This window comes from Macaca thibetana, chromosome 7 (assembly GCF_024542745.1).
Source record: "Macaca thibetana thibetana isolate TM-01 chromosome 7, ASM2454274v1, whole genome shotgun sequence".
Taxonomy (NCBI): Eukaryota; Metazoa; Chordata; class Mammalia; order Primates; family Cercopithecidae; genus Macaca; species Macaca thibetana.
This window is the reverse complement of record NC_065584.1, coordinates 53,412,772-53,440,120: the sequence shown is the minus strand read 5'-3', so window position 1 is coordinate 53,440,120 and position 27,349 is coordinate 53,412,772. Positions and strand designations below refer to the sequence as shown.

At 42.6% G+C, this 27,349-nt stretch overlaps 2 protein-coding genes and 1 long non-coding RNA gene across 3 annotated transcripts in view; 2 read left to right on the top strand and 1 right to left on the bottom strand.

Moving 5' to 3' along the window:
* The window catches only part of CGRRF1 (cell growth regulator with ring finger domain 1), a 1,085,659-nt gene that overhangs the window by 841,279 nt on the left and 217,031 nt on the right, over positions 1-27,349 (top strand). The window lies entirely within an intron of this gene.
* The window catches only part of CDKN3 (cyclin dependent kinase inhibitor 3), a 670,130-nt gene that overhangs the window by 559,126 nt on the left and 83,655 nt on the right, over positions 1-27,349 (top strand). The window lies entirely within an intron of this gene.
* The window catches only part of LOC126959362 (uncharacterized), an 87,000-nt gene continuing 59,813 nt past the window's right edge, over positions 163-27,349 (bottom strand). The window contains exons 3-4 of the long non-coding RNA XR_007727494.1: positions 15,706-15,838; positions 163-384 (exon numbers count right to left, since the gene is read on the bottom strand). This is a non-coding gene — a long non-coding RNA (uncharacterized LOC126959362). The remainder of the gene's footprint in view (positions 385-15,705; positions 15,839-27,349) is intronic.

The window sequence follows — 27,349 nt, the reverse complement described above, 5'->3', positions numbered from 1 at the left end:
AGACCCTCCCCACTCTTACATGAATTAAGTTTGAGATTCTAGGTCCAGCCCACACATAAAAGGGAGTGATTATAAAAAGTTATGGGCACCAGGAGATGGGCATGATTGGGGGGCATCTCAAAGTCTGACTGCCTTCTTTTTCCAGCTGTGGATCCTGGAGGATTCTGGTTTCCTGGGCCAGTTATAAGAGTAAAGAAATCCTACCTCTGGAATCTTGGCATTTGCCTCGAATAACCTTTTACATAAAATGGCGCTCAGAGCACCATCCACAGAACATCACTCAATCTTGAACTCTTTTTCCTCTTTTTCCAGAGTGTTCCTCTCTTTCTCTTCCAGTAAAATGAGCCAAACTGGTGTCCTGGATGCTCAATGCATAAAGTATGCCTGGAAAACACATTTGACCTGAGATGTTAGTGTTAATGAGGCTTACAACACTCTCCTTCACAGGAAACATATTTGAATTTTTTTTTTTTACTTTTTTTTTTATGCTTTAAGTTCTAGGGTACATGTGCACAACGTGCAGGTTTGTTACATATGTATACATGTTCCATGTTGGTGTGCTGTACCCATTAACTCGTCATTTACATTAGGTATATCTCCTAATGCTATCCCTCCCCCCCTCACCCCACCCCACAATAGGCCCCAGTGTGTGATGTTCCCCTTCCTGTGTCCAGGTGATCTCATTGTTCAATTCCCACCTATGAGTAAGAACATGCAGTATTTGGTTTTCTGTTATTGCGATAGTTCGCTGAGAATGATGGTTTCCAGCTGCATCCATGTTCCTACAAAGGACATGACCTCATCCTTTTTTATGGCTGCATAGTATTCCCTGGTGTATATGTGTCACATTTTCTTAATCCAGTCTATCACTGATGGATATTCGGGTTGATTCCAAGTCTTTGCTATTGTGAATAGTGCTGCAGTAAACATACGTGTGCATGTGTCTTTATAGCAGCATGACTTGTAATCCTTTGGGTATATCCCCAGTAATGGGACGGCTGGTAGCCTCTGGTGAAAACACCTCCCTGGGAAGCTGTTTGGAAGATGCTATGGAATGCAGAACTTTGATGCAGAAGGGGACCTTAAAGATTAGAGAGTCCAGTTTCCTTCCTTCTACAGCAGAGTAGAAAATGGAGTCTCAAGGACCTACATGACAACTGACCTACCCAAGCTCACATAGTGAGATTTGCAGAGATCTTTACAACCAATCTCTCTCTCTGTCTCTCTCTTTCCCTCTTTGTCTTTCTCTCTCAAATAAATAAATAAAAGGGCAGCCTTTTTGTCACCCTAAAAATGGGTCTAGAGGTGGCAGTATTAGAAGCAGAAGCAGAGAAGAGTTATCAGTACCAGAGCCAAGGCTTAAAGCTGATTATATATGTTTGTTGGTTGTTCTCAACACCTAGGGTCTTTCAGCCTATTCTGGTAGTTCCAAAGCCTGCATTACTCAACTGTCCTCCTGGCTCTTCTCCGCTCCACTTCACCCAGCCCTGTTCCCTCAGGCTGATCACCCCAGTCCCTCAGCAGTGCATAAGGAGGGGCCACAACAACTCTTACTCTAAAGATGACTGTCCTCTGAGGATGACATCCAGAGCTGAGAGTCAGACCCAAGCACCAAGAGCCGGGGTGTCCAATCCTCTGGACGAACTGCACAAGACCCTCTGAACTAAATTGCCTTGGAAGGCAGGCTTCACTCCTTGACTTCGTGTACAAGAAAATGTCATTGGTATTTGATATTTGAGCAAAACAAAGATATCCATGACACATGAACCGATTAGGCAACTTCCTCATTAGAGGGAAGCAAGTTTTTGAGAGATCCCAGGCAGAGGGCTTCCAGTTCCATCCGAGTGTTAGCTCACCACCACTCAACACTGGTGTAAAGAACCCAGTTCTGAAGTCACTCCCTGAAACCAAGGCTTCTTAGTTCATCTCATCAGGGCCAAGGGAAGGGCAGCTATCTTTACAGACAAGAGTCTCATCTTTGGAAGCTGGCTTCAAAAGGCACACATTTCTTAATATTGTACTATTCGTTGGATTTGACTTGTGCAGCATAATGTTTCCTGAGCCTTAAAAAAGGAAGCGAAATCCAAGTTTAATGGGGACAGGACTGGTCTATGTTGGAATGCATGTTTGCACATTCCCCATCCACAATCTTCTAATGGCAAAATGACTTCAACCAGCCTTTTATGTAGCTTAAGCCATCTCTCAAACGCTTGTCACTTTTGGCCTCCTGACTTTCAGGTTTGGCTAGAGGGTGTGGAGGACTGAGTAAGATTTCCACTAGGGCTGGAGGTAGGGAAATCTGAGTCGCCACTGCCTCAGATCCGCCCTTCTTTGCAGCTCTGCGCTCATGCCCTGTCACATTTCCTGAAAGAGTCTTGGCAGACCCGTGAGTAGGCGTGTACTGGTTAGCGGTACCCTTTAATTGCCCTTTTATGTACCCCGACAAGATGAGGCACTTCCTGTCTTGCCACAAGCCATGCCCCCAGGTCAAACATCTCCCCTCACATTTTGTTCATCAAAGACCAAGAGAAAATGATCATGCAGCATTCACACGGAGATGACATCAAAGATCCAACTGAACTGAACCTGATGAAGGCCTCCCAGGGGCTGTGGAACAGAGGAAGAACTCCTTACAAGGAGGCCCCCATCACCGTACATCTGGGCTGCTCTCCACTGCCAGTGAGGACACCCGCATGCATGCACATGTGGATCTGAGCCAGATGGCGCACAGGAGGTTTGAGGCTTCCCTCCTAAATGTCTGCCACAATGGTTTAGATAAGGAAAATCCCTGATAATAGAAATGTCCCTATGAGACCTTTTTAAAATTCCTGGCATCCTTATCTAATAGCTTCTATTACCCATTCTTTTAAAAACCAACAACAACAACAACAAAAGAAGGATTTATTATCATGATACAAAATTTATTCTCAATCTAATTTATTTCCCATCATCTAGGGCAAGAATGCAGCTGGGTGTCGGGATTGTCTAGAACTGTGCTGTAGTACCCATTCTTTATTTATTCAGCAAATCTTTATTGAGTGACTACTTTGGGCCAGACATAAGAAAATGCTGAGTATTACTTAACTCTTTCACTGGTGGAAAAACCACAATGCAGGCTTCCATTCCAGGCTGCAATCTATGAGGATAAGGGTATGCAGACATTATCACATTCTTTTTTCATTGAAGCTCCACATATAGATACAGAAGAACACAAACTGTAGGCATGCATCTCAATAAATTTTCCAGCTACACACTCCCATGCAACCAACACCCAGATCAAGAAGAAGCACATTGGGTCGGGTGCAGTGGCTCACGCCTGTAATCCCAGAACTTTGGGAGGGCGAGGTGGGCAGATCACTTGAGGTCAGGAGTTAGAGACCAGCCTGGCCAACATGGCAAAACCCCATCTCTACTAAAAATACAAAAGTTAGCTGCGTGTGGTGGCACATGCCTGTAATCACAGCTAGTCGGGAGGCTGAGGCAGGAGAATCACTTGAACCCAGAAGGTTGAGGCTACAGTAAGCTGAGATCGCACCACTGCGCTCCAGCTTGGGCAACAGAGCAAGACTCTTCCTCAAAAAAAAAAAGAGGCAGCACCTCACACCACCACCAGCACCCCCACCCCCAGAAACCTAGTTTGGATGTCCCTCCAGTCACTATCCCCCACCAAAACCAGCCGCTATCCTGACTGGTAACATCATAGGTAAGTTTTACCTATTTTCAAACATCGTATACATGGAATCACTGTATGTACTCTTGCACATCTGGCTTCCTGTACTATTACAGTATTACTATTACTATTGCTGCATTACTATTACTGTATTCCTGTAATATTACTTCCTGTAATATTTTGTTTGTGAGATGCAACCATGTTGTTTCATGCAGTTACAATTTGTTTATTCTCTTTGCTGCATAACATTCTGTTGTGTGATTATAACACAACGTATTTCTCCATCCTGCTGTTGATGAGCATTTGAGTAGTGTTCGGTGTGGGGCTATTACACACACTGCTGCTTTGGACATTCTTTTACAAGTCCTCTGGTGAACCCGTACACACGTTTCTCTTGGTTATATACGTAGAAGGGGTCATAGGCTCTCTTAAATAATAAAGATTTGAAAAAGCTTGGAGAAGTACATTATAAATCTGATTCTTGCTGCTGTAGTACCTATGCCTCCACCTTGATCCAACCAATTCCTTCTCATTTCTTTCTTTCTAATTCAGTCCCATTATCTGATGCGGGTACACAGAACAAGTTTGGGTGGTGACTTCTGTTCTAGTGGGGAAACTCACCGAAGACTCAGGCTGTGGCCAAGGAAGCTGAGCTGGTCAGCAGCAGGCAACCTTGGAATGTAACCACAACATGCCCCTAGGGCAAAGCTGACAGGTCTGCACAGGAAATTGAGAAAGCATTCAGTGGGAGGCTTCTGAAATCACTGCCACTGCTTTGTGCTAGCTCCGAATTTCTGACTTGCTCTGGAAAGGCTTCCAGTGCCTTGCTGTGAGCCTCGGTGACTAGCCCCAGGCATCCTATGCACACCGCTGCTGCTTGGATGGGCAGAATTCACCCAATGCCAAGGGGACCTAACACTGAGTTGGCCTATTCCAAAGGGTAAGGCCACCCTGGGCCGCTCTGCCAGTATCCAGGATGGCTCCCCACACGCCCCATTCTAGCAACACCCAGTAAGTTTTGGGTGTGTTGCCTCCTGTAAAGAACTGGAAGGAATTTCCACTAACTGAGATCTTCCAAAGTGCTAGACAGTGGACTAGATTCTTTTGCTTATATGACTTCATCAAATATTCACATCCTTACCCTCCACCTGCATGTAGTAGGTATGATTCTGTTTTACAGATGAGGAAACTGATATGGTTTGGTTGTGCCTCCACCCAAATCTCATCTTGAATTGTAGCTCCCATAATTCCCACATGTTTCCCCACGTGTTTCTCCCATAATTCCCATGTGTTCTGGTGATAGTGAGTAAGTCTCATGAGAGCTGATGTTTTTATAAAGGGTTTCCCCTTTCACTTGGCTCTTATTCTCTCTTGCCAGCCGCCATGTAAGACGTGCCTTTCACCTTCTGCCATGTTTATGAGGCCTCCTTAGCCACGTGGAACTCTGAGTCCATTAAACTTATTTTTCTTGATAAATTGCCCAGTCTTGGGTATGTCTTGATCAGCAGCATGAAAAGCGACTAATACAGAAACGAAGATTGCTAGAAGTTACTCACCTGCCCAATATCATAAAGCTTATACACAGTAGAGCAAGGAATTGAACCTAAATCTAAACTCAGCTGTTTTTTCCAGTACAATTGGAATCTCAATATAAGCCTAAATAAAATATAATCCGAAAATCAGCAAGGGTAGTTAGTGGAAAGACTATGGAAATAACAAGTGGGAAATTAGGGTATTGTTCCATTCCAGTTTACCACCACCTAACTGGAAGATCCAGGCAAGGACCACTCAACTTTCAGGGTAATCAGGTTTTTAGCTGAAAATAAAAAGGTGCATATTACCCACAAACCATACATCCATAATGACAGGGACCATGTCTTTTTTCCCTGACCATAGTGTCTCCAGCACCCACCATAGTATCTGGCCCCGGGTAGGCACTCCATAAGTGATGAACGGATGCATGGGAATGCATGTCAGACTCACCCACTAGCTTTTTTAAAATGCACATCCCAAAGCCAACCCCATAAATCCTGGCAAGTACGGCCCAATCCTATACATTTTTTTAAAAAAGAAGAAAACCTCTCTAGGCAGTTCTGATTCAGACCCATGGTATGAAGTCGCAGCTCTAAAATTCTATTATCCTATTAAATCAGCTGTATAAATAATCTACTGCTAGGCTCAACATAAATTTATTTATTCAATTTTACATACTTCCCTCTTAATTAGGACAAACAGGTAATGCCTGCTATAGATTTTTTCAAATCACTGAGAATTTTCTCTCATTTCTTTCTTTGTCTTCAGCTAATGTGTCCCCTTTTGTTCCCTTTGACTGCTGTATTCTTCTCCCAGTTGCTTTTAAGAGTCTGTTTTTTCAATTGAACCAGTTAGATTTGAGACCATCAAATCTATAGGTATATGTGATACCCAAATAAATTAGAAATTAAATTATTTAATTAGTTAAATAACGCCTTATTTTGACCAAATTCTTGTGTGCTGGTTCCCAAGTGTTTTCTTTTGTCTTTTTCTAAAATTCGATGGGAAGGACTGAGAAGTTTGTCTTTTTCAACCCTCAGTAGTTATTTCCTATTTAAAAAAAAAAAAAAAAAAACAAGAAAAGAAAAAAAAAAAGAAAGGAAAACTAAACTGAATCGACATCTCAAATAAGTCAAATGTCCCAGTAGCCTACAAATAAACATTGCTGGCCTGTTTTTGTCTTAGGAGGAGCAAAACTAGCTAATACTAGTTTTCTTCTGTATTTTCTCAGTATAGATGTTACCCTAAGTACGTATGCCAGACTGCAATGAAATCAGATTTACTCTAGTGACTTCTTTAAACATGTGCTGATGCTTTTCCAGAGCTGCAGTTTAAGAACCTTCACTCTTCTCCTCACCTGAGAAACACTGGCCACCCCTGTTAGAGGGAGGTTTGCAACCCTGCAGCCTTGCTCTCAATGTTTCCTACACACCCATGTTCAAGGCCCTAATCAAGAAGTCCAGGCCAATAGCAGGCTATTCAGTGATCTCCCTTGTCCCCTCCAGTCCCTGCCACAAGGTCCTCTGCAGCTTTTCCACTTGGGTGTTGCTTAAATAAGTGAAGAGGGCAAGAGAAAGAAAGAGTTTACTGGCTTCCTTGCCAACCAGGCCCTCCCTTCCAAGACCGCATGGCCCCAGTTTCTCTGTTTCCTCTTATGTTTAATTTTCTTTGGCCCAGGTTTTCCTCAATGGTTTTCTTTTCGCATTTTATCACCATAAATTAATTAAAATGTTTCTGGCGCTGAGTTCACATCTGATCATCTTGGCAGGATCCCCTTACACAGATGGCGAGTAGATAAAGAGCAATCCAAGCATCCAAGAACAAGAACAGCCCACATAGGGAGCTGGGCGAGAGACTTCCAGAGGAGCAGAGCCTGCTTTAAAAAATAGCCACTAGGCTGAATGCAACGGTTGGGGCTCCCACAGTGCCGCGGCAGGCTGAAGGGCCCCTCAAGGGCCGCCAGAGTGGACACTGAGGCCGAGGAGGCGCTGAGAGTGAGGGCTGCTAGCACTTTGTCACCTATCAGTTGGATTGTGTGCTGGGGGGCAGGGAGGAAGGAAAAGATTCTCTTGGAACTTTTTGTATTCCTCCACTGTTTCCCCAAACCCCACAAAAGAGAGCTTGTTACCAGTTAGTAGAACAAGAAGAAGTTGCTCTACCTCTACTCCCTCTTTACCCTTCAAATTCGGGAAGCTCGGGTGGGCTACACAGGTGTTGGAAGATGGGGGAGGAAAATGGGGCTGCTGGGAATTGGAAGAAGCAATGATCGATATTGACTGAGAACCTGGTATGGGGTAGACACTACGCTACACCCTAGGAATGTAATGAAGAGCAAGGCAAACATGGTCCTTGCCCTCATGGGGTGTCTAATCCAGCAACACAGACAGATATTAAATACCAAATATCTTGAAGTGGAAAAAAAGAGACCATACACTCAGAATTTGAAATACAGTCTTGTCATTGACGAGAAGGGCCTTGCAGAGACAGACAAGAGTACTCACCACCCAGAGACTGAGACCTCCATACCCCAGAGGCTGGCTGCCTCAAAATTACTCCAAAGAGCCCTGAGCACCACTCAGAGAAAGGCTTTGGGGTCCAGACACTCAGATGGAGAAGAGGAGACCTTGTGATACTCAGTAAGGGAAGGGAAGCAGACGCATGGTCATACACAAGTAAACTTTCAGAAGCCTATTTGCAAGGAGAGCTAAAAACCTATTGCGACTTTAACCTTTCTTTTTCCAAAACTACTGACATATAATACTGTCTTATTACAGAGGGCTGCTCTCTTCATCAGAATTAATAAGCAAAATAAACAGTATGTGAAAAGTGCCATGAACGAAATGAACAGGATGCTGTGCTGAAGAATAAGGGAGGTTGTGATCGCTTTAGGTAGGGCAATCCAGACAGACCTCCCTGAGTGATAACATTTAAACTGAAAGATGGTAAGGATCCCAGGACCTCACATTTAAAATGCACCATCAGAACTAATGCAATTCGACCAGCCGAAATCAGCTGCAGGCCACGAGCAAAGCCCCACTCTGGGAGTCCAGGGAAAATAAACAAAAACACTGAGTTGCTGTCCTCCCACAGCTTATGGCCTCCTGGAGCCATAAGGAGGCTGGGATCTGGTCACAGTTTCTGGTGGCCTGGTGATGTATTCACTGAAAATCAGTGAGGTCTGTTGTCTCCTAGAGCAAAGCGTGAACGTCTTTCCAGTTGATGCCACCCTCCACCAGGGAGGAAGGAAATGCGGCTCACACCATTTGCTTCCCTCTTTGGTCTCCATACATGCCAAGCCTAGCAGTCAACAACTGCTCTCCCGAGACCTTTTTGTAAGGGGAAGAAAACCTTCCCGGAGGCCTCATGGTCCCTGTCTGCCTCCACTTCCGTCATTCCTTCCCTCTCAGCATCACTGGGTCACTTTTGCATTTACACACATGCATCATACCATCTCGGCATGTCACTGTGCATCTCCTGTCATCTTGTGTCCAGGTTTTGTGTCCAGGCTTCACCCTGCCCGGATTCCAACCAGCTCTGACAAGACTATAAGCCGCTTAGGAATGAGAACTGAGTTGTGTACTTATTTTTTTTTTCTTGGCACTTTAGTAGGTGCTTGATTGACCCAATGAATTGAATTTAAAAGTTAACATGAATATGTATCTCACTTCCAAATTGTTAAAGCATCAAAAACTGTTTTACCATCCCTGAATTTTATCTTACAGATTTACTTTAGATATCCTGAAAGAAGTGATAGATGCAGGAGGCAGATAAGGGGGAGGGTCCCCAGAGAATCTCTGATTCACTTGAGCACCAGGAGAACAAGGTGGAGCCATAAGAAGTCACGCCTTGTGCAGGGGAGAGAGGCCTGGCCTCTTCGGCTCATGTGTGATGACCTAGAATCTATCTGAGGTGGGGGCCTGTTAGCAGGACCCCCTCTCACTTTGCTGAGAGTTTTTTTTCTTTTCGCCCAATAAATTTCGCTCTACTCACTCTTCAATGTGTCCACATTCCTAATGTTCCCTGGTTGTGTGGCAAAAACCCAGTTTTAGCTGAACTAAGGAGCAAAAATTCTGCAACAGAAGGAAGAAGGAGGAAAAGCACTGACCGTAAGTCCCCATTGCGCTTTACTACTATTATATTTTCTCTATTATTCTAATGTGATGCACAAAATCCATCCTAAAACAGTGACAAACATATATATATGTATACACACACACACATATATATACACACACACACACACACATAAAACAAATACACACATACACACACTAATTTATTTGAAAAGCCTTTCTGTATAAATTTTTTTCAAGGGTGGGATAATTTTTTTCATGATGGGATACAAGAACAAAAAATGCTTTAAATATTTAATGTCACCAAGTATTCCTCGTTTTTCTGTCCTTTGTTTAAGTTCCTAGAGTCCTGTACCCAACTCTCCCAGCACTGCTAAACTCGGAGAAATGCAAAGCAGATTAAACCATGAAACAATACGTTAGAGAGTTCTGAAGCCCTGAAAACCTCAAAGATACAGGGTCAAGGGAGTGCTGTTGTTTTTGTATTCGTTTACATTTGTCTCCGATTTTGAAACAATTCATATTGTTTTCATCTGACGTGAAGTTGCACGTCAACTTGGTCTCTCCCAGGACAGCTACAGCAACTAAGCAGAGCTGAAGAGAGTTCTTCCTCAGAGACTCGGATCTGAGCAAAAGTCCAGTGTGGGAGCTGCTTGTCCTATGACTGGCCTGGAAGCAATTGAAACCTTCAGGGAAAATGGACTTCCACCACCTCTGATGGTCTGGGCTTTAAGGTTGACCCTTAGAAAACTACATGGAGTGCTCTGTGCTTCGAAAAGGACATTTTTGCAGACACGCATCTTATAGCATCAGGATGTTGAGCTGTGAGCCTTTCCTGACCCTCAGTCTCACACACTGTCTTCGGGGTTTAGCCACCTTCTTTCCTATAGTTCACATTTTCTATATTTAAAGGTTTAGGAAGTGAGACAAGAGAGACATGAAAAGAATCTAGTTTAAAACAGATAATTTGAATAAAAGCAACCATAGTTTAAGGTTTTCAGATATGCTTTTCATGTAAGTATCACAAGCATCCGACAGAGTAAGCAATTAGTATTCTCTTTTGAAAATTAAAAAAGGAAACAGAAAAATCCATTATCTTTTTGTTTGATTTTTCCAAACTGCTTCAGAAAGAAGAGTCCATTAACTTGCCTTTAGTTCACTGGACTCTTTAAAGGTAAAGCTTTGAACCTAAGTTGAACCTTCCAACCCCGACATAGAGACATCACGCTAACACATGGCCTGCTGCTTGGACTATATACACATGGACAAAAAAAATCCAGTTTTTAAACGAGCAAGAAAGCTAACGCAGAAGAAGAAGGGACTCGTGTACAGCCCGTGGGTTTGTTTCAGAACCCGTGAGACACTCTGGATCCACATCCAGGCCTCTCAATTCTATTTCCTGCCGCCCCATTCTCTGAGGCTAGAGCCCATCCCTTGTCTTCGTAGACTCCACCCATGTGCACAATTGATGTTCAAGACATTTCAGACAACTCTGAATTTCTCACCAAGGAGGCCGGGTGCCTTGGCTCACCCCTGTAATCCCAGGACTTTGGGAGGCCGAGGCAGGCAGACCCCTTGAGCACAGGAGTTCAAGACCAGCCTGGGAAACATGATGAAACCCCATCTCTACAAAAGACACAAACATTAGCTGGGTCTAGTGTGCACCTGTAGTGTCAGCTACTCAGGCAGCTGAGGTAGGAGCATCACTTGACCCCAGGGGGTGAAGGTTGCAGTGAGCTGTGATCGTGCCACTGCATGGGTGACACAGTGAGACCCTGCCTCAAAAAAAAAAAAAAAAAAATTCTCACCAAGGATGAGAATACCAAGCAACCAGGCTCAGTCAAAAAAGTTTGCCTGTTAGTCTTTTTTTTATGTTTAAATTTTGGCATAAATCTGGAAGCCATAATCAATTGCTAGTAAATTCTGATTCAAACTGTGCTGACTCCCTGCACTGAGCTAAGACAGAAAACTATCTTGTCACAGTTTATATAAAATAGTAGGTATCTCTATTCCATAGAAATACAACTCTCTTTAGATATAGTCCCCACCTGATATCAGATATATGCCAAGAACCAGCCGGCTATTTTTTCTTCTGAAAAAAAAAAAAATCTTTTTTTCTGGTCTTTGTTGGGCAGATGGGGGTGGGAGGAGAATGAAAAACCAAACTCCCAGTTCACATCTGGAAGCCAGGCCGCTGAACCAGTTCAGCTCAGATAACTTGTCAACTGGTCACAGTCTATGAGATCAGAAACAATACTTTTCAACTAAAACATTTTTCTCAGGGTAAATTTTCATGACAGTCCACAGATATTGGAGTCAGGTTTGCAGTTGTGGTTAGAAAGAGGAGTAGGAAAGCCGCCTGTCTCCGCTTCTCAGGGTTATGTGCTAGAAACAGTGTCTGGCATTTGGTCTGCATGCACTGATCAATATGAGTGACACCCAGCAGCCTCCTCATCAGGGAAGAGGTAAGTATTGGGAGGCTCTTGCTCTTTGCAATAATCTGATAAAAAGCACTGGCTCCCTGCCCCACACCCAGTAACCACAACCTTTCTCCCTGTGCCTCCCAAAAGAAAAGACAGGTCTCAGAGCATAGAATGTCCCATTTCAATGAAGCTGTATAAGAGACTGGGTCTCATTCTGTGTATCCACAATGACCTGGAAACTGGGCATGAAGACACTCGAAGGGGTAAAGGAAAATACCTCCCCTCCACTCCCCATAAAACTGCTTATAAAGAAAACAGAAGTAATTATGGAAAAAAATGCTTAAAAACCTAGAGGGCTCTATTAAAATGAGCCTCACATGGATTCTAGTTTAAGTTTCCAAGACTCAGGCAAGAAATATCCATGTTTAAAATCTTTCTTACCCAAGATACTTGGTATAGCCAGTATAATTGTCCAGAAACCTAAACAACCTCATCTAGGGGACTAGTGGCTTCTTTTTAATTCTAATTTACTGTAAAAACTGCATTAAAATAGCAACAAAGGAAATTAGAAAAGAGAAAATTTCCCCATTCCCACTATGAACCATGAACTTGCTTTTAATCTCATCATTTTCCTTCCAGCTCTTGTCCATGGGCCAAGGTGATTTTTTCTTTTTTTTTTTTTTTTTTTTTTTTTTTTTTTGAGACAGAGTCTTGCTCTGTCACCTAGGCTGGAGTGCAGTGGCATGATCTCAGCTCACTGCAAGCTCTGCCTCCTGGGTTCATGCCATTCTCCTGCCTCAACCTCCCCAGCAGCAGAGTAACAGGCGCCCACCACCACGCCTGGCTAATTTTTTGTATTTTTAGTAGAGATGGGGTTTCACTGTGTTATCCAGGATGGTCTCGATCTCCTCACCTCGTGATCTGCCCACCTCAGCCTCCCAAAGTGCTGGGATTACAGATGTGAGCCTGGCCAAGGTGATTTTTACATAGCAAATAAGTGTCTCCCTAATCTTATTGTAAAAAAAATATTTGCCAAGTAACTTTGAATATACCAAAATCCCATAGTGATCAATCTAACCACACTCTGAGCCACATCTTCCAGTTAGACTTATATTAAGCCAGTCTTTTTTTTTTTTCCTAAAGATTCCTATTTGTGTGAAAGCAAGCCACTCCCAAGCAGATGTGAATAGCACCCAAATACCCAACATGACAGAGCTGGACCATTAACTGCCCGTGTAAATCATGTACCAGCTATGCCAAGTATCTCCCAATATATGCACCAGCTATATTTGCCCCTCCACATCCACTGTTCACCTTTCTCCTCCCTGTTTTGTACCCAGGAAGGCTGCCCTGCTTGAACTGAGACTTGGGCCCCTTTACCCCCTGGCTTCCAGCTGAGTTCAGCCAATGGGAGGCATCAGCAGGAGACCAGAGGGCAAGAGGAGAATGAGATCAAGATATTTATTCCCCTCGCTTCTTTCCTCCTGAGTCTCAATGGAGTGGATATATTCTTCTGAAGGCCACAGATCCTCAACTCCAACTACAGCTACAGCTCTCAGGGCTCAGTAGCTACTCACTTCTGTAGGCTTTCCACAGTTGCTGCTTCCCTTAACCACACCCACAGCTTTGTGATTAAGCCCTTCCCCTGCTCACCCTCGTGAGCACACTGTCGAGGCAGAACCACACTCCATGCCAGCTACAAGGTGTTGATTCTTAGATGGCCCTGTACTTGACATTATCCCAGATCTGCTCTCCTTCAGTCAGGGGAATAAACCAATAGTGGACATCTAGAAATTACTTCAACTCAGCTCCCCTAGCATGAAGGCAAAGTACTCTCACCCTGCAAGGTCTTCAGGAAATGTATAAAACTTGTTCTCTATGGTTTATCTTCCGACTGCTCTATTTACCTGATGCAGAATGAATCATTTCTTCACACCTAAGGGTTTTTTTTTAAGTATCTATTCAGCCTGTTTCCAGAAATGCTGTCCAGTAAATAATCTTTTAAAAAATACTTTCTCTGATTCAACGTGGTGACTCAGGCCTGTGATCCTAGCACTTTGGGAGGCCAAGGCCAGTGGATTGCCTGAGCTCAGGAGTTTGAGACCAGCCTGGGCAACACGTTGAAACCCTGTCTTTACTAAAATACAAAAAACATTAGCTGGGTGTGGTGGTGCACACCTGTAATCCTGCCTGTATCTCAGCTCTGGAGGCTGAGGCAGAAGAATCGCTTAAACCTGGGAGGCAGAGGTTGCAGTGAGCTGAGATTGCGCCACTACACTCCAGCCTGGGCAACAGAGCGAGAATCCATCTCAAAAAAAAAAACAAACAAACAAAAAAAAAAAAAACCTTTTTTTTAAGAAGTCAAGAAATGATTCCTCCAGTAGTCTTTTGGGCATGAAATAAAATATATTAATTTATTATTATTATTTTTGGTTGGAGTCTCACTCTATCACCCAGGCTGGAGTGCAATGGTGCAATCTCAGCTCACTGCAACATCTGCCTCCCCGGTTCAAGTGATTCTCCTGCCTCAGCCTCCTGAGTAGCTGCAACTACAGGTGCCTGCCACCACGCCCAGCTATAGTGGAGACAGGGTTTTGCCATGTTGGCCAGGCTGGCCTCAAACTCCTGACCTCAGGTGATCTGCCCGCCTCAGCCTCCCAAAGTGCTGGAATTACAGGCGTGAGCCACCAGGCCCGGCCTTAATTTCTTATATCATTAGTCCAGGGTAGTGGGGTTGAGGGGAGAGAGCACGTGATGAAAACAGGTGAATTTGCGGAATTAGACAAGCAGAGGAAAAGAGCCACAGAAAATGCAGGCTGGTGGTAAGCGGCTAACAGTACGTGCTGAGAAAAAGGCTTCAGCACTCAGGAAGTTCTATTCCTAGAGATGTCAAATGAAATAACTCTAAGCAAGCCACTTAGCATTCCTTTAAGTCAGTAAGATTCTTTTTGGGTCATTCATCTGTAAAATGAGAACAAATTCCACTTATCTGGGATGACGATCAACATCAGAAGATTTCACATGTATGGATATCCCTGGAACCACAGCCAGGAAGTCCGATAGGAGGATCTAGCAGTGAAATCTCAACAACCTAATATCTAGCTTCAAATGAAAATATGCCCCTTGTTAGGTAGTATTCCAAATAAATCATTTACAGAGGGAGTACGTTCAGAGTTCCTATTTCTAATAACGTGGGTGGGTTTGTAATGAACAAGATTCCCACCTCTTGCTGTCTGCTTTACTTTCTAAGTCAGCCCCTGGGCCTGCACACAATCCCCCACCACCCCCCCCCGCTTTGTTATTTTATCCAGCAATAAAGCCCCGCGCCCAGGGCCACACATGGGGCTGAGATGAACATCACAGGCCCAAGCTTTGTGGAAAATGGTCTTTCAGCAGCAGCATCTGGCTTCTTGGCATGCTCCCCCAGCTGTTGCGCTGACAGCTCTGAAGTTGCTTTTTACTCTGTCATATGGTTCGGCTGCTAATGAGCTGTCTCTTCTTGCTTGTCCTCCTCTGGGTCATTTTTCTTTTCAAACTCACATTGAATTCCAAGAAAATTGTACACCATGACTCCCCTGCAGGGAAGGCCCCATCCCTAGTTGTCATGGCATTCAGAGAGAGCTGGGCATCCCACATGGGGTAAGCAGTCCCAACTCTTGAAGGGGAAACATCTAATTATACCGCCTGCTACATTTATTCAAGGATGAATTGGTGATTGGGTAACTTGACAGCCACAGGTGGCAGACTAATATAAAGCATTATTTGTCCTGGTGTTTACACAGGACCCATTGCCATAGTACCCAGGGCTTACACAGGCACATAATTTTGACACAAAAGGCCACAACTAACTTCTCACAATTGGCAATGCTGTTGGATTCCAAGTATTTTCTTCTCTCAGTGTCAATCTGAATACCCAAATGTGAAATATAGCACGTGTGAGTGGTTTCTGGGACTCTGAGCTCTCACATCTGCAGTCTATGGAGTCTCTGCATGTGGAGTAACTGACCAGACAAGGGCGAGATGTCCAAACAGGAGCCTGGTTTCCTGAAACTCTCTGAGTGGCGAAGAAACCAGCATGCAGTTGGCTTCCAATCTGGCCCTTGTGGAGATACTCAGCGTCCAAATGAGCCCACAATGACCTATAAAAAGAAAAGAAAAATCATGGAACCAACCCAAATGCCCATCAATCAATGAGTGGATAAAGAAACTCTGGTATAGATCTACAATGGAATACTACTCAGCCATTAAAAAGAATGAATTAACAGCATTTGCAATGACCTGGATGAGATTAGAGATTATTTTTCTAAGTAAAGTCACTCAGGAATGGAAAACCAAACATCCTATGTTCTCACTGATATGTGGGAGCTAAGCTATGAGGACACAAAGGCATAAGAATGATACAGTGGGCCGGGCGCGGTGGCTCAAGCCTGTAATCCCAGCACTTTGGGAGGCCGAGACGGGCAGATCACGAGGTCAGGAGATCGAGACCATCCTGGCTAACATGGTGAAACCCCGTCTCTACTAAGAAATACAAAAAAATAGCCAGGCGAGGTGGCGGGCGCCTGTAGTCCCAGCTACTCGGGAGGCTGAGGCCGGAGAATGGCGTGAACCCGGGAGGCGGAGCTTGCAGTGCTGAGATCGGGCCACTGCACTCCAGCCTGGGCTACAGAGCGAGACTCCGTCTCAAAAAAAAAAAAAAAAAAAAAAAAAAAAAAAAAAAAAAAAAAAAAGAATGATACAGTGAACTTTGGGGACTTGCGGGGAAGAGCCGGAGGGAGGCAAGGGATAAAAGACTACAAATATGGGCCGGGCACAGTGGCTCACACCTGAAATCCCAGCACTTTGGGAGGCCGAGGTGGGTGGATCACCTGGGGTCAGGAGTTTGAGACCAGCCTGGCCAACACGGTGAAACCCCATCTCTACTGAAAAAAAAAAAATTAGCCGGGTGTGGTGGCAGGTGCCTGTAGTCCCAGCTATTCGAGAGGCTGAGGCAGGAGAATCAATTAAACCCGAGAGATGAAGGTTGCAGTGATCCGAGATGGTGCCACTGCACTCCAGCCTGGGCAACAGAGTGAGACTCCATCTAAAAAAAAAAAAGGAAGACTAAAAATATGGTGCTGCTTGGGCGATGGGTGTACCAAGTTCTCACAAATTTCTGCTAAAGAATTTACTCATGTAACTAAATACCACCTGTACCCCAATAATTTATGGAAAAATAAAATTTAAAAAGAAAAATCAGCCAAATGTGCACCTGATTTCCATGGGTCCACGGTCAGTGCTGTTACATACAGTTAAGCAGGCTGAGCACTGCTCAACTCCAGACAGCACTGTATGCAGAGGCTACAACGCGAAGAGTGTCCCCGGTTTTGAACAACACAGTGGCCCTGCTCTGGGTAAAAAGATAACTAAGGAATATGGGTAAGGACAAACAATCACAAATTTAAATCCCCAAATGTAAATAACAGAAAGCTGTAAGGATATTTTTATAATATAAAATCCAAATCCCTGAAATAAGTGTAAATGAGTTTCTGGAGTGATGAAAGAGAGTTGATGTAATCCTAAAAGGTGGGATCGTTTCTGGTAAAGTGGAATAAAAAGACAATGGCTTGCCGAGGAAGAAAGAGAAGACAATGTGACATGATAGCAGCAATGCAGAGCCTAAAACAAAATCATAGTAATGAAGAAGTTGGAGTTATCTCTTCGGGAGGAATCCTAGGGGCATCTAGAGTATTTGATGAGGTTGCTGGAACCTAGCTTTCTTTCCGCTCCCTCATTCTTTCATCTATCACTGTCGTCCAACTCCATTCATGCCTTCAATGAATACATGTTTGAATTCCCCAAGTGAGGGCCTACGGAGAACCTAAATATGAGTAAGAGAAGATCTCTGTCTTCAGGAGGTCAAAGTCTAACGGGGCAGTTAAGGCAAGTATATACGAAGGTATGGGGCAGCACGGGACCATTGCCTTACATGGTACAAAGTGCCACTGGCATCCTAGGGAAAGAGAGGTCGCTTCCAACAAGGGTAAGGAGGGAAGTCTTCAGAGAAGAAGTGGCGCTTGAAACTTAATCTTAAACAACTATTAGGATGTCAGCTGGCGGAGGTGATGGAGAACACATTTCAAGCAATCAGCACCACATGAATAAAGGCACAGATGTCACAAAGCACGTTCAAGGACAGTTTGCTTAGAATAAAAGAACTCAAGGGGGGAACTTAATGCAATTTAACACTGGAAAGTTAGGCTGAAGAATACTGTTAAAGATCTTGGATGACAAACTAGGGAGTCCAAACATTCTTTTGAGTCCATAGGAAGAAAGTGATTGTTATTATTCATATTGTATTTAATTGAGCAGAGAATGAGGTAATCAGAGCTGAGCTTTAAAAGAGGCTTTATCTGGCAGCAAAGTCCTTATCCATCGGAGAAAGTGGAGACTAGTAGCCACTGGACAAATTAGCAGGTGGGAGGCAGCAAGGGGCTGAACTGCTGCCATGGCAGTGGGAATGGAAAGTTTGGGTTGGATGCCAACACAGCTAGGTAACCTTCTGGATATGGCAAGCAAAAAGGAGAAGAGAAAAGAACAAGCTGAGGTCTTAAGTCTGACAGAAGAGAAATGTGGTTACTAACTGGAGTGAGCAGAAGAGACATGATTTTCACTTTCACACATTAAACTTGAGATCTGGTGGAATATCTAGGTGGAGACACTCATCTGGAAGCTGGAATTGTGCTGGAACTGGTATGAGAGGTTGGATTGGAGGAGATGGGTTTTGGGGTCCTGCAGTCCTAACGTCAAGCCCTGGCTCTACCTCTAGCACACTCTATTCAAGTTATTTGGGGCAAGTTAGTAACCTCGCTAAGTCTCAGTTAACTCATCTGCAAAATGGGGATAAGAAAAGTATTAATACCCCCAGCATTGTTGTAAATATTAGATGAAATAATGGATGTCAGCACAGTGCCTAGAGCACACTATGCCTGCAATAAACAATGCCTATTGCTATTTTTTCTATCAGTCATTCCCTTCATTTCAGGGACTAACTCAATTCTTAATACTGTACCACAGCTGCCTTCCTGCCCTTGTGCCACTTGGGGTCTTTGTGGGGACTGGGCATGTAGCCCTCCTGCCTTCCTCTGTCCTCTGAAATCTGGGCCACCCTGGGTCTTGTCTGATTCACCCAGCTCATGAGCCCTTAGCTCTTCCCTCTGACATGGTCAAGGTTTGATAAATGCCATGTGCCTCAAACGTGCCTTCTGCCACAGATCCTAACCCTGAATTCCCAGTCCACTGCTGCCCACATCCTGCTGTGAAGATCATTGTTTAATCTGAGGTCAAAATGAGGGGAAATGGGCCCACGTCTCAGCCAAAAGGGTTTGACTTCAAGTCTTAGACAATATATTTCCTTACTATAAAAGTTGTAAAACATTGGGATAAAGTTTCGGTTTTACTACCCCCACCCTCATGCTCCCCATAGCACTTTGTCCATCTCTTTATGACAGAATTTATCACATTATGTTAGAGTTGGTTGTTGATGTGACTGCCTCCCCTGCCGAGCCATGGGCTCCTCCGGGGCAGGGACCAAACCTTATTCATCTTTGTTCTCCGAGCCTGCCATAGGTGTTCAATAAATACTGAAAGAGAGTTAGCAACAGCTTACATCTGTGTAGTTCCTTATGTTTTGCAAAGGCCGCTGAGGGAGATGGTGGAATCTGGCTCTAGAATGCTAAGCTATAATTTTTCCCTTGTTCAACGCACCTTGAGTAAGTGTAGCCATCAAAATGGGAAGAAATAACAGGACCACATGCCAGTTTTAAAAAGCAGCAGTTCCCATACTTTTGAGTTTCACTAATCAGTTTTTTAAAATAAGCTTTAAAAGCTTATTTTGAGGGTAGCAACATGGCGTACCAAATACTTATTTTGCCAAATAGATACATTAAAAAAAAAATCAACTGCTTCTCTCTTCATTTCACAAAAGGAAGAAGATTTTAAGCCTCCACTCTCCAGAAAGGGATTGACATAAACTTAAACCCAGAATAAACCTAAGCTTTAGGAGAAGCTAGGGCACTGGTATGTTTTTTCCTCATCTCACCAAGGACAGTGGCCTGGTCCTGGCGCCCTGGCCCATGCTGGGACATCCACAGGTCAAAGCAGTGTCCCAGACTGAGGTATTCCTGGGAATCTGAAATTGCTCTGTTTTTTTCATTTTTTTTTATTGTGGTAAAATATACAACATAAAATGTACTACTTTAAACAATTCTAAATAAAATTTAGTGACATTTAAGTACATTCAAATTGTTTTGCAACCATCACTACCACCTGTCTCCAGAACTTTCTCATCTCCCCCATCTGAAACTCTACCCATAAACACCAACTCCCATACCCCTATCCCTCAGCCCTGGGAAACCATCATCCTACTTTCTGTCTCCATGATTTTGGCTACCCCTAGGTACCTCCTGTAAGTAGAATCATACAATATTTGTCTTTTTGTGACTGGCTTATTTCACTTAGCAAGAAATTTTCAAAGATCATCTATGTCATAACTTGTCAGGATCACCTTCCTTTTTAAGACTAAATTATATTCGTGTATGTGTGTGTGTGTGTGCATGTATACACCACAACTTGCTTATCCATTAATTGATGAACATGTGAGTCGTTTCCACCTGTTGGCTACCATGCTCCATAAGAACTTTAATTTTTTTCCCATAACAACAATCTCAGATGTATAATATAGGCAGATTCTGAATCATCTTGCTAGTGTCTTACAACTGAGCCCAGGTCTGGAATTGCCGTGCCTGGCGTCTGCTTCTGCCTTCCCTTGGCACGTGCTCCACATGTGGCAATCTCAAGGTACTTCACATTTAAACACACTGGTGGAGGAATAAAGTCATCACAAGACTCACAGTAACATAGACATGCAGTGCTCAAAAGAACTTTTGCTACAACAGTCTGTATTCTGCTTATAGTGTGAACTAATGTGTTGGGTGGCCCCACCTTTGCACATCACTATGTGCAAAGTATGATAGGAAATAACCAACAGAAAAAAATTTCTAGACCCAATTCTAAGAAGCATTGAATAAAATACTCATTTGATGCAGATTTCAATGCACTTCAATGCTAATTGTACCTTCTAGTGCAGAAGACACCTTCCCATCATTAACTGATGCCTCATTCAAATTGGCATTGAAAAACTGACTTCCAGCAAAAGTTGGCTTTCATAGGAAGTCTGACATTTCTAACCTAGTAAACAAAGCCCTGAAGTTATTCATCTTTTTCTCATAACTTACTAGCATGTACAGAAATTTTCTGAACTAGCACCATTGAAGTTAAATCCTTTAATTTAATACAAATTAAATATAGGGTTCAGTCTCAAATTTGTGCTTCTACTGTTAGCCAGTGATTTGGGATTTAGCAAAGTGATATCATCCACTCTATTTGATAAATATTATTTTGAATAGGACTGGCTTTGTAAGCATAAGGAATGTATATCCAAACTTGATTTGCATATATAGTATAATAATAAAAAGGATGTTAGTCAATAGCGGAATGCACAAAGACAATGTCGTCCCTTTAAAAGAGTTCCATGCATTTCTCAAGTTGTAGAGGCATTGGTCTCAAGCTCTATCCCTGGAATGCTTCCCCTCGTGTAAGAAGCAGTGGGCAGGTCAAACTAATTAAGTGTTCCTAAAAGCAGAGCTCACCAAATACCGTAGCTGCAGAATAACAACACCAAGAGTCAGCCAGCAGCTTAGAGTGGTGCACCAAGGGGAATGACCCCGGCAGACACCAAGTTAAAAGCTCCTATTTCATGTCCTCTAAGTAGCTCTTTCCTTTCAAGCTGCGACCTCTACCGCAGCCAGGGAGAATGACATCTTTTCCCTACTCCAGTGAGTAAGCACTCTCTCCTCCAGCTTCTGAGCCAAATTGCAACCAAACAATCTATCAGGCACTCCCATGGGATAGTCAGACATTTGCCCTTCGATCTATAACACAATTTGACCTTTTTTATGCGGAGGTAAACACCACGTGTCACCTCTGAAAACTCAGCCTTGGAGTCAAGCACATCTGGAATCAGCCTATAAACGTAGTCCTGAGATTAATGTTGAACAAGAAGGAAGGCTAAGGTATTCCGCTTCTGATTTCCACTTACTGACAATTCCCACTTAGCAGCAATGTTCGCCTTCCACATGTGGACACCTGAACACTTCCCCCGTCAAGAACACCATGCTTACACTGGCTGGAAACAGGCGTCAGAACACCTTGGAATCCAGTTTAGCTTCCTCTGAACCCCCAGCATGTGCTTTTGCATATCTCTGCCCTCCAAGGGCAGAATCGGAAGTGATGAAGCAAGAGTTCAAAAATGTTCAGCTGCATAGTATTCCCAACGAGGCTCACTCACGCGGTCACCTGCACAGCATCCCCAACGAGGTTCACTGACACGGTCACCTGCACAGCATCCCCAATGAGGCTCACTCACACGGCTACCTGCACAGCATCCCCAACAAGGCTCACTCACACGGCTACCTGGGGTACATTTCGAGACTCTATTTTCACTGCTTATCATTATGACCACAAGTTCTAGTGTTTCAGGGTAGGAATTGGGACCATAAATTGAAATCCTAGAAACTCACAAATGCACAGAAAATGTTCAAAGTTGCCATCTTCTCCAGAAACGTTATACTTCCAAGAAACCAAAAATAGAAAGAGAAGCATGAAAGTGTCTTGTCTTGAGGCCAATTAAAGTAAGTCTACATTTGGTGGAACAGCAAGTAACGCCATATAAAACCCTCATTGCACAAAAATGACCTCCCTGTTAATATATGGAAATGAGCCTCATAGATCCAGAGTTCAAAACACAGATTGTCGGCCACCTTGTAAGGCCAAGGTGGGTGGATCTTTTGAGCCCAGGAGTTTGAGAACATGGTAAAACCCTGTCTCTACAGAAAATTTTAAAAACTAGTCAGATGTGGTGGTGCCTGTGCTCCCAACTACTCGGGAGGCTGAGGTGGGAGGATTACTTGAGCCCAGGAGGTCAAGGTTGCAGTGAGCCATGATCACACCACGGCACTCCAGCCTGGGTGACAGAATGAGACCCTGTCTCAAAAAAAAAAAATACAGATCATCACTAACCCTAGTTATATAACTAACATGTTGCACTAACCCTAGTTATATAACTAACAGCACTGACTACAGAAGATGCCCTGTTGAGAATGAGGAAGACTACTTCCCAGGAAGATTGTTTCACATTAAATGTAACGTATTTCATGTCATACCTAAGCACAATTTGGGGGGATTCCACATTTGTACATACTGCATTATTTAAATAGTGCCTCTTAGTATCAGCTCCTGCAGTGCGTGCCAGAATTTAACAGCACAATGCGATTGTATCATAAACATCCTGGCCCTCCTCACTTTACCTCTGAAACCAGTTTTGGTGACTGACCTGCTTTCTTGGAGGCCTTATCAGCCTCTTCTCTCCTTCCGATTGTGGATCTGATCTCCTGCCTGACATTCCTGTGTTTAGACTGTCTGGCCAAGGGCACTTCCCTTCGCTGCTTAACAAACAGGTTTCCACAGCCTGTGGAATTTCTTGTTTGTTTGTTTGTTTTCGACACAAGGCTGAGTGTACCACTTTCTGGGAAGTTTCTAGTTGTTTCAGGGAATTCCTAGTTTTTTCAGGGAGCTGAGCTTCCCGTTTTTCTAGGTGAGTGTCCCAAAGTTAATGTGTGAGATCAGCTGAATCATAAAAACAATTCTGGCCTTCAACAAAATTTTGTTTGCCTTTATGTTTGATAAGAGTGAACAGGAAAGAAAATAAAATTCCTCCAAACCCATGCCATTTCTCATGTTCTTGCCCCAACTTCAATCCATCCAAAGTAATGCCAATTCGTCTTCCAATAGAACACCATTAGGTGTTCCTAATGTACTCTTTTCACTAACAAAGATTAGAACTTCACTCCTACCTTGGTACCTGTAACTAAATATAACACAGTAATCCATCTTCCTATTGCAATGTTTTTCTGTTTTATTCTTTTCCTTTGGGCTTTCCTCTTACACATGGAATTTAAATACACGAACACATATTCCTGTGCACCTCCGAAATCCAGCTTCACTTTATCAGCTTCTTCCAAGAAATGGAACACTGTATCCCATAAACAGGACGGGTAAGGGCATATCGGAGACAACCTTTTCTTTGGCTGCCTTTCAAAAAGTTGTTTAAAACAAGATATGCTCTTTAACTGGAAAAAGGCATTACACAGGATAACCTTAGAAAGCAGCCACTTGCTTGCCCAACTAATATCACCACACAACTCCATAACTTTGTGTGGAGTGTTGTCTTCAATTACAGGCCAGAAGCATGCCAGCAAATGGCTAAATTAAGAGGAAATTAATTTCAATGTGAGAAGACCATATTGAAATGTCATGCTGAATATGACTATAGAGAAACACTTGACAAGTGTCTGATTATTATGAAAAGAATAATGCAAAACTCTTAATTCTATAAGATACAAGATTCCAGCTATTGTCAGTTAATCTCACTAACTGATTTCCAACAGCAGTATCTACCCTGGACTTTGCTAGGTTTAATCAATGAATTGTCCAGAGTCACCCACACCGTCCCTTTACTCCCCCAGAACAATGACCATATTTTGTGAAAGAAAGATGATCATTTATTTCACAAATTTCAATTTCGATGCAATTGAAACATGTTTTTTGTCTAGGCAGGACTAACTAGAACCTTAGCCACTAACACCGTAACACCAGATTTACCTAGCTAAACCAACCAAATCAGATGCCATCTCCTCAACAAGCAAATGCAACAGCCTTTATATTCACAACCTGTTGAAATAGACATGTAAGCAAATCCAGATACAAGTCAATAAGCAAAAATACAGACCAGGACTCAATAGAGTGGGTCCACAGATACATAATATCTAATAAAAAGTGACAGCACTTTTTATTAGATAAAAAGAACACATACTTCATTTGCAGTTTGCTCCTTCTGTGCTAAGAAAGCTTGTGAAGAATTTTGTGAGCTGAAGTATTTTAAGCTAACTGCAAGGCTGCCAAATGCAGTTTTTGCAGAATTCCTCTACTAAGAGTGTAGTGTCAATGTTACCGTGGAATCCAGAAGGATGGATTCTGTTAACTACTCCCCCAGGTACTCCCACCATCACCAGATGTTAAGATAATGATCAGCACATCTTGTTCTCCAAAGCTTGAGCTCCACCGAAATCAGCACGGAATTTCTGTCTATTTCAAGCATGTTCAAATAGCGTCACTAGAAGGGGTTCCCTCGTGGTGGGAAATAACTGCGGTTTGAGTCTATAGTGAAAACTTGACTTGGAACCATCTCCTTGAGTAAAAGTGGCCCTTCCCATTACTGTTGCTTCATGCCCTGTTACGTCTTTCCTAATTCAGCCATCACCACGGACTCACCCTCTGACCAAAACAAAACTGATTACCATGGCCTAGGTTCCCATCTGCAGTGTGGAGCAATGGTGATCCCTCCCAAATCTCAGGAAGAGCAAAGAGCTGCAGGCTGCCTGTTCCATGTCAGTAATTATTTGAATAATAAAGATCCCTATTTTACGTTTACGTTCTTAATCCATGAAACTAAAAATGCACAATGTGCTTGGGGTTAATAAATCCTTCCAACATCTTTCGAAAACACCGTATTATCATTCCTTACAACTGTATGTTTGTATGGAAGAGAAGTGATTTACTTCACAACATACAATGAATCCATGGGAAAAAAAATAATAATAACTTTAAATCCTTTTACCATTCTCATCTGTCCTACTTTCAGAGTGTAGGAATTTAATGGGCAAGCGTTTATCCCAATGTTAGCCTCTCCCCATGAGTCTTCTTTAAAAATACCTAACCTAATCAAGTTTTTATCACAATGAAAGAAATACTCAAAGCATGATTTATACACAGAATCAAACCCTAACTCTAAAACTAAAAATGTGTCAAATTGCTGAAAATTAAATTCAGAATTTTTATTTTTATAAAAAGACCTGCAAATTGGTCACCCTAACCTCCCCACCCTTAGGAAATTCAGTGCCCAGTGCTTCCCTATAAATAGTTGTCAATAAACACAACTGCTGCAAATGTATTCAGTAAATGTTAAGGTCAAAGGCCTTCGCTGTTTATTGCCTTGTAAACTCAAAGACAAGTGAATTTATTGCTTGAATGAGTTTCAGGGTATTGGCCTTCATAAAAGTTCTGAATCCCAGGTACAAAATGCTCCATCAACTCACACCAAAGCTATTCTGCACAAAACTTAAAGACCGCCCACCACTGGATTCATAATTCAAACACGTCTTGGAAAGTGTATTGTTTGCCATGTTGCATAGATCCCCATGGATTAGTGCTGAATCGTGCCTGTCATTATTACAAGAACTGGCTTCAGCCAAACTATAAATTGCTGTTGCTTCTTAAATAATATCACATATTAGCCTACCAATGTAAACTCTCCAAAATATAATAGAAAAGATGTCAAGAATGGAAGAGTTTCTAATTTTTTTCTAGTCTTCCCAGAAGGAAAATGTCCCAAAACTCCTTTATATAATCTTTGTCAAATTTAAAAGGAAAGGACAACGTTCATATCAGATCACATAAGAGTGTATGGGCTACTTCAGAAAATTAAATTTTCATATTATTCAAACACTAATTTTTTCAATGTTTCAACATGCCATTTGGCAGCTTTATATATCTGTGTAGCGCCCTAGGAGAGGTTGCAAAAGGAGAGATCATAAGACAATTATTGGATAGGGCTACCTTTAAAAATTCCTATAAAAGATTTATGAAAGAAGTTCAAATTTATAATTTAAAAATTGGTATATAATTGTGTTCACACTTCATTGGTCTTTGTAAATATTTTCTTTACCATATAGATATTTTAAAGTTGAATTAATTTCTATGAGTAAAGCCTAACTGTGGGCTCCACGACTGCTGAGCTTTACCATCTTGATTGTGGACCAAAGCAATGTAATATACAAAGGCTATGGTAGTAATACCAGGAATGCCACATTTACCAGGAGGTTCAAAATCAAATACAAAACTCAAACCACTGATGGTAAAAATAAAATTACCTAGACTTCTGATACTCTTTCTGTTGTGATAGCTATGGCTTCCAAAGAGTGTTGCTGAAATCCTCCCTTGTATAAGCCTGAATTAAAATGACATTAAATATCTTTCAACTGTCAAAATGTAGAGAATTTTTACATTCACACATATACTAATCACACTGCAAAATGCAGGCTTGGGCTTACTGTTGGATTAAGTCATTTTTTGACGTTACATGGGGAAAAGTTGAATTTTCAATCTACTTTCTCTCAGGTGAAGTACTAGATTATATCACTTCCATCCTTAATAAATTCCCTTCATCCTAACATATATTAAACTACTCTCCAATTTTCTATGAAGCATGGTCTTAATCAGGAATTCCTTCTCATATATTAGATCATAATAACATAACTGGAAAATATTAAGGTACATTTTTCCTATTTCTAATCAAATGAGTTCAATGAAAGTTAACTATATTAGATGACTTATAAAATATCCTATGCACAAAGGGAATGTATTCTTTAAGAAACATTTGTTTAGGAATCTACTCTGCATTTCTGAGATAATTAAGACAGGATCCCTGCTCTCAA